At 42.5% G+C, this 10,789-nt stretch overlaps 1 long non-coding RNA gene across 1 annotated transcript; it reads left to right on the plus strand.

The window, feature by feature from the left end:
* The first annotated feature begins 8,887 nt into the window (after positions 1 to 8,887).
* LOC135495513 (uncharacterized) lies at positions 8,888 to 10,559 on the plus strand. Its single transcript, XR_010448577.1, has 3 exons — positions 8,888 to 9,054; positions 9,406 to 9,482; positions 9,690 to 10,559. It is a non-coding gene; the product is annotated as an uncharacterized LOC135495513 (long non-coding RNA).
* The last annotated feature ends 230 nt before the right edge of the window (positions 10,560 to 10,789 follow it).

Raw genomic sequence — 10,789 nt, forward strand, 5'->3', positions numbered from 1 at the left:
TGCCTGATCGGCAGCCACACCCGTCAACCCCGACATACCCGACAGAGCAGGGTGGGGTCGGACCGAGCAAATGGACGGTCTGACGGCACCCATAACGGGGGGGGGGGGGCACCAGGGCCCCTCGCCCGTGAATAGTGGTCGATCACCGACCCCCTGCCCACACCGGGCAGGACACCTCTGGGTGCGGTGAACGGCGGCAAAGACGGGAAAGTGAAAACCGGTCATGCCCCGCCAGGGGACGTCCAAAGAGACGACCGACTCACAGAGTGAGGGTCGGACGGACGAGCCCGCCCCAAAGCGAAGGGGTGGCGGATCCCCGGAGTGGCCGTGGACTCAACCGTGGCGCCGGTAAGGACAGCGGCCGCAACCCCGTCGCAAACCCCGGAGGGGGACGGGGGAGCACACCTGAAATGACAGGCGGCTCACCGGGGGCGACGCTGCTCACCAACCCATGACGGGTGGGGGCGACGGCGGGGGATCGGGACGTAAAACGTCCAGAGTCCCACCCGGAGCCGTGCCCCCTGGAAAGGGGGCAGGGCTAGCCCTGGGGAATGTCCCTGAATCAGGGTCACCAACACTCAAACCCAAGGCCTCCCCAGGGGGCACACCCCCAAAAGAGGGGTGCCCGGCCTGGGGGAGGGGTCGGGAGGGGTCAAAACCCCCCCAGAGCCCCGTGGACCTCGCCGCTTAGCGGGGGTCCGTGAGGAGGGCGAGGGAGAGAGAGTCAAAGACCCCCTTCCCTTTGAGGGCCGCGCCCCTCCCTCACCTTCTTCGTCTTCTTGCCGGCAGTGCCGGGAGAAGAGGAAGGCATCCCGGGGGCGGAAGGGTCCGGCCTAATCGGGCGGAACTACCTGCACCCCGACACGGGGAAGAACCCGGCCGGGGACTATGAATCCCCGATACACCCGTAAAAGGACCTCGAAAACCCGCTCTGAAGGGCAGGAGGTCCAGAACAAAGGGTGGAACACCCAAAGAAGTAAGAAAGGACGGCAATAACGATGTCATTACGCCGAATTCCTATTAGAAAAAAAACACAAAAGTATAAAACGAACGGTCACGTGACCAACAGCCCGGGAAAACGGAGAAAAAATTTCTTGGGAGACGGCAGAAAAAGCACGCTCCAAAAGCAGAAATCGAGGGAGGATAGTAAAAGAACGATCTCACCCGTCTCCTAGAGTCAATAAGCGTCCCGAATGTGTCCCGGGGTGTCCTTAAATTCTTGAGCGTAGAATCGGCCAGAATTTGGCGAAAACAACGCGAGAGAAACTCGGTACGATGTGCTACAATGTGCCGAGGAAGAAGTACTGATGATGGCGGCTCACACGAGGCAGAGGCTAAATGAAGGTACATTTCAGGGGTTAACATTTTGAGAATTTTTTCAAACTAATGTAGATGACATCCCACAACTCTCCAACAAAGGAAAGTCATATCTGGACATTTTTGGAGAAATGAGAGACATTTCAAAGAGTGGTACAACTGTGCCAAAGCCACGAAAGAGGACAAAATCAACAAAAAGTCATGATTTTGCAGCCAACAGCACCAAATTCAAAGACCTGCCCTGGCCATAACAAGCAAGCTATGGAGCTGAAAATTTAGGATGTGATTTAGGAATATCTTTGCTGCTTAGGGCACAACTTTCAGAATCAAGGCCTAAGTAGTTTCAAAGAAATTACAAAATGAATGGCAACACAACAAGACTTGTAACAAGAGGCCCAAGGGCCTGGCGCTCAGCTGGATGACCTAATAACATAGGACTGAGGGTGTAAAGTAGTAAATATCAGCTTTATACTACTGTTTGAAGGTCAAGAGAACACGTTATACCACTAAAATTTCCAATGCAGAGCTGCCAGCTGGATGAAATATGATTGAACTAATCAACCATGGTATGTAAATATTACAGGAGGCAACGGAAGATACCCCTAGTTCAGTATGTTGTATCGGTAGCTTTACAGAAAAGAAGTGTCAGAGAGGATGAGACTTCTCCATGGACAACTGTGGTATGTCCAGGCTGGGTTGTACAGCACAAGGATACAAAATTCTGTCTGTAATTGAGAGGTATCCTGATTTAACAGAGGTCAAAATAAATAGAAATGACCAGTTTGGGACTAACACGGTATTTTTTTTGATAAGGTAGAGATTACAGGAGTCAACAAAATTAATTTTATTGAGAGAAATTGACCTGTCCTGCAGGTGATTGGAATTTACAATACAAAGGGTCGTTTTCATATTTGAAAATCCCTTCATAATCAAGGGCTACCTCTGACTAAAACAGCACCCATAAACAATAGACCACCAATTTGACCCCAGCTCCTAAATGCGGGAAAACCCAAGTCCAGCAACCAAAAGTACCAAAAATACATTTTTGTTTACATTTGAACTGCACACATGCGTTTGTTTACAATTTCCCGCGAAATCTCGAAAATCAGGTGACCTGCAATCGTGGATTGAAAATAACATTTATCTGGGTTCAGCAGGTCAGCAGGTATACCGGCTGTTTCAATCATCCCCCTACAGCCAGCTGTTCAAAAGGTAATGTTATTCACCCCACAGGGAGTGCAGGTAATTGATTAAGCCCCTGCATAACTTAACAGCAATGGCTTGGCTTCTGTGAGTGGTAAGGAGAATTGACAGTGTCCGATTAAAAATCCCTCATTTCTGCTCCGCTGAAGTAATTTTTTGAATAAAACCAAGACGTTGCATCAGGGTAAGGTGTCACCACCATTCATGCAAAATTTCAAGGCGATCCAACGCCTCTAAGTGTGACTTTATTCGTCCCCCTTCTAATATTATTATATAGAAGATTTAGACCAGCGATGACGTCATTTCTGGTGATTCCCTGCGTTGTCCAATGAACGCTTTTTAAAGTGTGCCATTTGGCATGCATTAGCATGCAATGTATTTTATCAGCGCTGACAATTGCCGAATAGAATGCCGTAGCTCCGTCAATTTGCAATCAATTTTTATGGGAGTAACATTATTGTGTTGCTTAAAACGTCTACTTTTTACTCATGTAAGAATCGTAGTACTAAAAACTAATATGCAAACAGAATCATGCCGATTCACTGCACATACTGTGGGAATTCTCCACTTCAAAATACATCCCGAACAGAGCGTGCACTTCCGATATCGTTTTCACAGAATTGTGGCCAAATTTTCAAGAACTAATTTCTGAAAGTATTAAAATACCTTATGACTACCCACTGAAAGGAACTAGTGATAATATCGCCTACTTGACTAGTTTTTAGCAGAAAATTGGTTACTTGTTGCAAAATCAATCTTCCATCTTTACACTGGTCACAGTGGGTATGCTGAAATATAGTCTGGTTCCCTGGCCAATTCAATGCGCAGAATACAACTGCGCAACTATACGTCATAACCCGGGCTTTTGAATCGTCAAAAAATCTGTCAAATGTGCCTGTAGCGTCAACTGGCGGTGAAAACTAAACTAATTCCACTACAAGTCAAAATGAAAAATTATTAAAAAATATTCGGCCAGATTTGAAAACAATATTTCCTCTGTGGCCCGAGGTATAAAGGAAAGAAGTTTAAACTTCCCGATGACCTCATTCGCCGAATGTAGGTCGGATCGCGCTGATTTTTGGTTTCTGAGTTCCCCTTGGGTTACTCCTAATTTAGCAGCGTCAGCAAAGTGCCTAGACGCAAGGGCCCAACGCGCCGCGTAGCGGCAAAAAAGCGAAGCTGGCGAAACATTTATAACGGGTCACCGTCACTTATTATTGGACTTATAGCGCATTTACGGGGTTGCAACTATTTTGCTTTATAGTGTCACCAGGAAAGAAAAGCATGCGAACTAACGCCGATCTATTTGTATAAAGTGATAATTGGAAGGTATAAAGTAGGAAATATCAATAAAATAATCATTCCATGTCGTCTTTTGAGGGCATTTTTGATTGTAAAAAATATATGTGTACGTCACCGTAGTCTCTGCAATGATAATTTTATCAGAGCAGTCTCGCGCAAGTAGAAGTTCTTTACCTATTAGTTCTTCACTTATTAGTCTCAACGTCTGGCGCAAAGCCAGACGTTTTCCATTACGATTTCACTACGATGTTTGACAAGAAGGAGCAGTGCGCGAGATATGCTAATGAGCAGACTTCCCTCGCTTGAGTTTCTGAAGAATGTTCCATATCGCGCTAAGCTCATCTCTGCTGATTATGACGGGCGTGCAACGGTAGGTATCTGCTCCCCAACTTCCACCCTAATACGGTACAATAAGTTACCATTTGATGGGAATGGGACAATGCCCTCACTGTGTATGGAGTCATAGGGATAAGAAGACATTATTCATTAGTGTTGGTACAAGTGATTTTGCCCAAAAAGCATGCGCATTCAAAAAACGAAATATGCAAGGTATCACGTACATGACCATGACGACGTGCAGAAAGTGCACTGGCCAGTGCATACCCTATGGCTATGTACTAGTAAACATGGTAAACATGAACAACATCATTATTCATCGGCAGTTCATTTTACTCCGAGCTTTTCCTGAAACATATAGCCATGATGATTAGGCCTACCATGTACCATGACCAATAACAGCACCAGATCATGTAGATGTCAACAAGTTCACATGAACCGTATAATCCCGCATGGCACATGTGGGGCATGCGTCTAAACCAAAGCCCCAAAATCACTTGTTTTGTTCTATTTCACTTGTGTTTCCCCCGTCTCCCAGTCCATAATACATTTCCAGTTTACAATCCCCGATCATGGCCCAACAAAAGGTCATCGGATGACTAAAGGAACACAACTGTTCAATGGATTTATAGTTGAATGCGATCAAACTACGTCTTTTCAATCGTGGATTGTAAATTTAACCCCATGGGCCTAGGGAAGGCCCTACAACAATACTTTCGACACAGTTATTATCTCCGCTGCCTCCACCATGTTACACACAGTGCTCACTGCTGATTCTAAAATGCGCCACCTAGTCAAAACAGGAGATATGTTCTTCTAGGAATAGATCTCTTTCCAATATTTCGTCATTCCACTATCGTCATCACCTCATCATACTTTCATTGACATTACAGGCACACATCCACAGAGCACTCTTCAAATCATCTACACAGTGGTTATCCAACTAGGATTATAAAGGTAATTTCTTAGCCCCCCACAGTGGGTTGCAGTCTTGATAAAGGGGCACTATTGCTAGCAGCTAGGTAGGCAAGATAAAGTTAGCCGAAGTAGCCGATAGGGGTCTCTCACCCCTCAAAGTCCGTCACAACTATTCAAGCTTGTACAAGGAATACATGCAGTGCTGACTCTAACATGACCCAATGGGAATGTCGCACAGTCATCTGTCAAAAACAAGACCTATGTTGTAGTATGATCTCTTGCCAATATTTAATAATTGCACTATCGTCATCACCTCATCATACTTCATTGACATTACAGGCACACATTGACATAGACCACTGTTGCAATCAACGACACAGTCGCTATCCAAGTAGCATTATAGAGGTAATTATCATTATCATACCTCATTAGCATGTGAACCAATCGCGTCGCGTCCTTTGCGATCACGGCAAAGCCTCATGGAATAATGTCTTTCACCGTTGAATAATTTTTCATATTCCATGCCTACAACTTCAATTTCTTCATATTCCATGGCTAGAAGTTCAATACTAATATGATATCCAAGATAAAGTTACAAGAAGTAGTCAATAGGGGTCTCTCACCTCTCACTGTATGTCCACACTATTCACGCTTGTACGAGGAATACATTCAATGCTGAATCTAACAACACCCAGTGCCCTTACTCTGTATATTAGTCACTGGAAGATGGCCCATTTCACTCCTTGCTTCTACTTCACCTATAGTCTCATTGCAAACGCCTCAGGTCTATGATATCACATTCACTTTCAGCTGTCATGCAACGCAAGAACTGTGCTATCTGCCATCGCACATCAACGAAGAAGTGCAGCCGCCCACATTCCACCTCACGTCTGTCCGACCAGCTGCAATCCTCGAGGACGCCCCACTGTACCACGATTTCACTACGATGTTTGACAAGAAGGAGCAGTGCGCGAGATAGGCTAATGAGCAGACTTCCCTCGCTTGAGTTTCGGAAGAATGTTCCATATCGCGCTAAGCTGACCACTGCTGACCATGACAGGCGTGCATTGGACTGGTACAGGTTGGAACTGAACATTGAATATGCTGGTGGTGACGCTTTCTGATGAGAAGTTGGTCGTGACTGATGCAGTATCCTTGGACTTGTCCACAGTATCGTTCAATCATTGCTCTCTGAGCTGCCTTGATTCTGTACTTACCCAAATACTAAGACCAAATGCCTGTTGACTGTGCTTTAAGAGAGACTGGCGCCATGCCTAGAGATATGACTGACCCCTATTGGCAAATTTGTATGACTTTATCTTGCCTACCTAGCTGCTGCCTATAGTCTCCCTTTAACTGGGGAACACTTCAAAGTCCATAAAATGCTATGTTCCACCTTTTAATGTGTTCAGACCGCCATTTTCAAAATAATCAAGTCAGGACACTGCCTTCTAGTCTCATAATAAATTTTGCTTTCCTCAATAATAACATTTCTTCTTCTTCAATGCTTTCATCATTCCAAACTTCTCCTCCTCTGACTTTTACAGGGGTACAGTCATGGCAATCAAAACCCAAATACTGAGACCAAATGCCTGTTGACTGTGCTTTAAGAGAGACTGTCGCCATGCCTAGTCTCTCTTAAAGCACAGTCAACAGACACCAACCCCCTCAGACTCAGAAACCACAAACGCCCAACCCTTCCTGCTACCTTAATACCTCTGGGTCTTACGGTTACAAAATGCCCAAAATTGACATGGAAGGATGGCAGGATGGCAGGAAGGACGGACACCATTCCCTTAGTAATATTACCAGCTTCGCTGACTTTGTCAGCTGAGCTAAAAATGAACAAAAAATGAAACCGAACTTAGACCGGGGTTAGGTTGACTCTTATTTGGGTCAAATTAAGTTTTTTTCTCATTATTTTAGCTTGTTTTGACCTTAAATCATCAGCAACACTAGGTGTTGGCCACCAAGAACTTCATAGTTGTATCCATTGATCTGCAACAAAATTGTACGCCTATCAGTTAGGGTTTACTAATGCTACATACTAATTCCTCCTCTAAGGGCTCTTACAGCATTTACACCAATCTTGAGATTTCATCTCCATTGCACTTGCTTAAACCATTACTGCATTAGCTCTCTCTGGGGTATGCGGGGGAACAGCCATGACACAAACATGACAAAAACTAAGGAGGCTCAGTTAATCTCGGACTGCGTGGCAGTATACACGGGCAACAGATGTTGATTCCCAAATTGAACAGATGATTAGTTTTGAATCTTACATTTTTATTCACAATGTGATCTTATTTCTGTTCCTGAAAAGTTGTTTTCAGTGTATTTTCTCCTTGAAATCGATCACTTCAGGTACTATTACTGTGCATACCTAGCTAAATTAGTGTCTAGTTTCGTCTCTGATGACATTTATTTCGTAAAAATCGCTGTTTTTTTCTAAAAAGGTGTTTTTGTGGTCATTTTGGCTGTTTATTTCGAGGGTACGGTAGGAGGTCATCGTTCACTCGATAACTCTTTTTAAAATGAAATAAAAGCGTTTTAAGATACATGATATGAATTGATATTAATATTCGTTAAATGGGATTGTCGGTGGACGTTCATTGTTGAACAGTTGTGCTGGAATTACGAAAATATATCGATATCGTTGAGAGTTCATTCATTAGGGGCCTGTTCTCAATTTTCCTTACAACGCCTCTAGCACTGGGCAATTGCCACCATCTTGAAAAGCAGTGCCGCGGATGGCTATCGCATCGCCACTACGCATGAGAACACGATGGCTGCCCTGCGCTGCATTGATAGTTCGTAATAAATTCACATAAAAACACACCAGAAGATCTCCGATTTTATTTACAAAGATCATATTTTGTTATTTATTGATAAAACAAGCCATTTTACCACAGCAGGTGACACATATTAGGCCTGAATAAGACTTTAGAATTTGAAGTGGTGGTGACGATGCCGATATCAAAGATGGCGGAATTATACCAGTGGTCAAATCTCATCTATTTTGGGTAATTGCATCATTATTTCTTTTTGTGATTGGTGATTTGTAAAATTGAGAATGATTGAAAAATCAGTATTTTTTCACCCAAAGGCATGAGTGAACATTTGATAAGTTTATTGTGATTTAATTGGTAATTTGGTCGACATTTTGACAATTATATTTAGCAATATTTCGATAAATGCGGACCTGCTTCTTCCTCTTTTCGTAGTGGCGGTGTTTCGATAACTCAGGTCAGTTTCACGGCAAAAATAAGTGGTAGTTTTGAAATTCGAATGTGCATTTATTGATGTAACGATAAAGTACATTTCCGAGAATAATTAGTGAAAGTTTCAGTAGGTGTCGATTTTTGTAAAGTAGTGTATAGGCGATGGATTGGCTCAGCCATGTGCTCGTCGTGTCAGCGGGGCGCAAGCCGTCATGGGGGATGTAGGCTACACTACAATGCACGTGATAGATGGTTGAACATTCACTCTCGTTGACAGTGTATTATTGAAATATTTGATTGTGATGATGGTGTATTGTACTAGGCCTTGCATGCTCCCAACGTGTGGCATATTTCACATTGATACTACCAGTATCAATTACAAAAAAATAGATTGTGAGTAACAATAGGCCTACAATACAATCAATGCTACATGTCATGAGGGTGGGAACGGGGAAGGGGGGGGTAACTGTCTCGACGTTCCGTTAGGAAAAAAGGCTTATCCCGTTTCCCAATATGCAATTTTAGCCGAATCGTGACGCAAAACACGGCTTGTCTCGAATCCCGCTAAAATAAGGGTGTCTATCCCGAATCCCGACAGTTATTTTTGGCCCATCCCAGTGTCCCGAAAATACCCGTTCTCCCCCTCATAAATAGTAGACCATATTGTCACATTGATGTTTTCTTTCATTACAGTTAGACTTCGAGATCTACATTTTCGACAAAGGCCTGGTGTATAAATTTTACGTACTTGATGAAGGTAATATCAATTTCTTCAAATTTGAAGCATGACGTTAATGGGGTACCAGCACAACTTCATTGACTGCTACGTGGCGCTAGTGGTATTTAAGGTATTGCATCGCTCATATCACTTGAAAAAAACATTTACCCTAGTTACGACCAAAGCTGTTTAGCAGAGGGCGATACCTCATCAGGAGCGCCACAATCATATCATTGGTGTGAAAGCATTTGTATGAAGTTTTTCAGTTCTCAATGTGTTCAAAACCTTAATTGTGAAATTGTGCACTTCGAATTCAAATTTACGTCACTACGTTAGTTTGACATCCATTGATGTCACGGTAATTTCACTGTTATGCTGTGCTGCTTTCAGGTTTAATGACACGAATGAGTACAAGTACATTACATATTTTCGACGAAGGCCTTCTGTAATTTCATACGCTTCTTACGGTTAGTATTGATTCATAATTTCTAGTAAAAAAGTTAATTTTGAAAGTGAAAAATATGTTACAATACAATAGACCTGCAAATACCATATACGCAAGTTTTGAACAAATATCACACATATTCCCCAGTTGACTTGTGATGATATTGATAATGGTGGTGGTGGTGTTATCATGTACATGGCTTCTAACGTAGTAAATGTTTTCTTTTCAGCAACATTCAATAGATTTATTTACTGTATTATCATTTCGACCAAGGCGAATTCGACACTTCAATTACACAAGGTTAGTAACTTTTGTTCACAAAATCCAAATGGAGGCAAATACAGAACAATCAAACTTAGTCATTCAAGTCAGTTACTGAAGCACAGTGAAAACTGTCGGGAGCAGTGCAACTGATGGCATGTCAAACTTCCAGTGACTGTCCCTGTCCATATATTTCAAGACAGTACAAATCTTGTAATCATTTTGTTTATGCAATGTACGTTATTATGTATCATTTCAGCACAATCAAACTTAGTCATTCCAGTCAGTTACTGAAGCACAGCGAAAACTGTCTGAATTAGTGCTGCTGATGGCATGTAATTACTCTACTACCACTACCAGTGACAGTCAATGTCCATATATTTTCAAGTGTGCGAAATTAGTACTCGTCTACTTCTTAGTGTTATTTGAATGCAATGTATGTTATAAAAATATTTTTTCAACACTATATCAACATTCTCATTCCTGTCAGTTTCTGAAAATCAGCTAAAGCAATCGCTACCAATGCAGCTGATAACAGCAATTCTTTTTGTTCCCAATGCCCATCCATGACAATATATTTCACGCATGTGACAATCATGTAATCATCCTGTTTTTTTGTGTTCTATTCATGCAATAAATAAATTCAGTATTTTCAAATCATTGGTGCTACAAAACTATTCTCATTATAGATTATTCATATTTTATAAAATGCTGTCATGTCAAATTTTGTGTCCTATAAATCATTATGAAGTCGGCATTTTATATACAACTTTTGTACTCCTCCTAAATAAACATACAAATCTTGTTTTATGTAAACTTTGTATATGTGACCCGTCACAGCAAAACCAGACGCATGTCGCTCTGAGCTTGGCAGGTTGAGATGGACTGTTTGTTCATTTATCTATTGTCTGCCTTTTGTAAAATATGAGCACATCAATTTCTTCCATTATCTCCTGGTGTCATTTAGGCTCATCTTCTGTGCGACATGTACCTGGTTTTGCTGTGACGGGTCACATATTCTATAGATATACAACACTCTAATGTCACAATGCCTCTCTCACTCGCTTT

This window comes from Lineus longissimus, chromosome 11 (genome assembly GCF_910592395.1).
Source record: "Lineus longissimus chromosome 11, tnLinLong1.2, whole genome shotgun sequence".
Lineage (NCBI taxonomy): Eukaryota > Metazoa > Nemertea > Pilidiophora > Heteronemertea > Lineidae > Lineus > Lineus longissimus.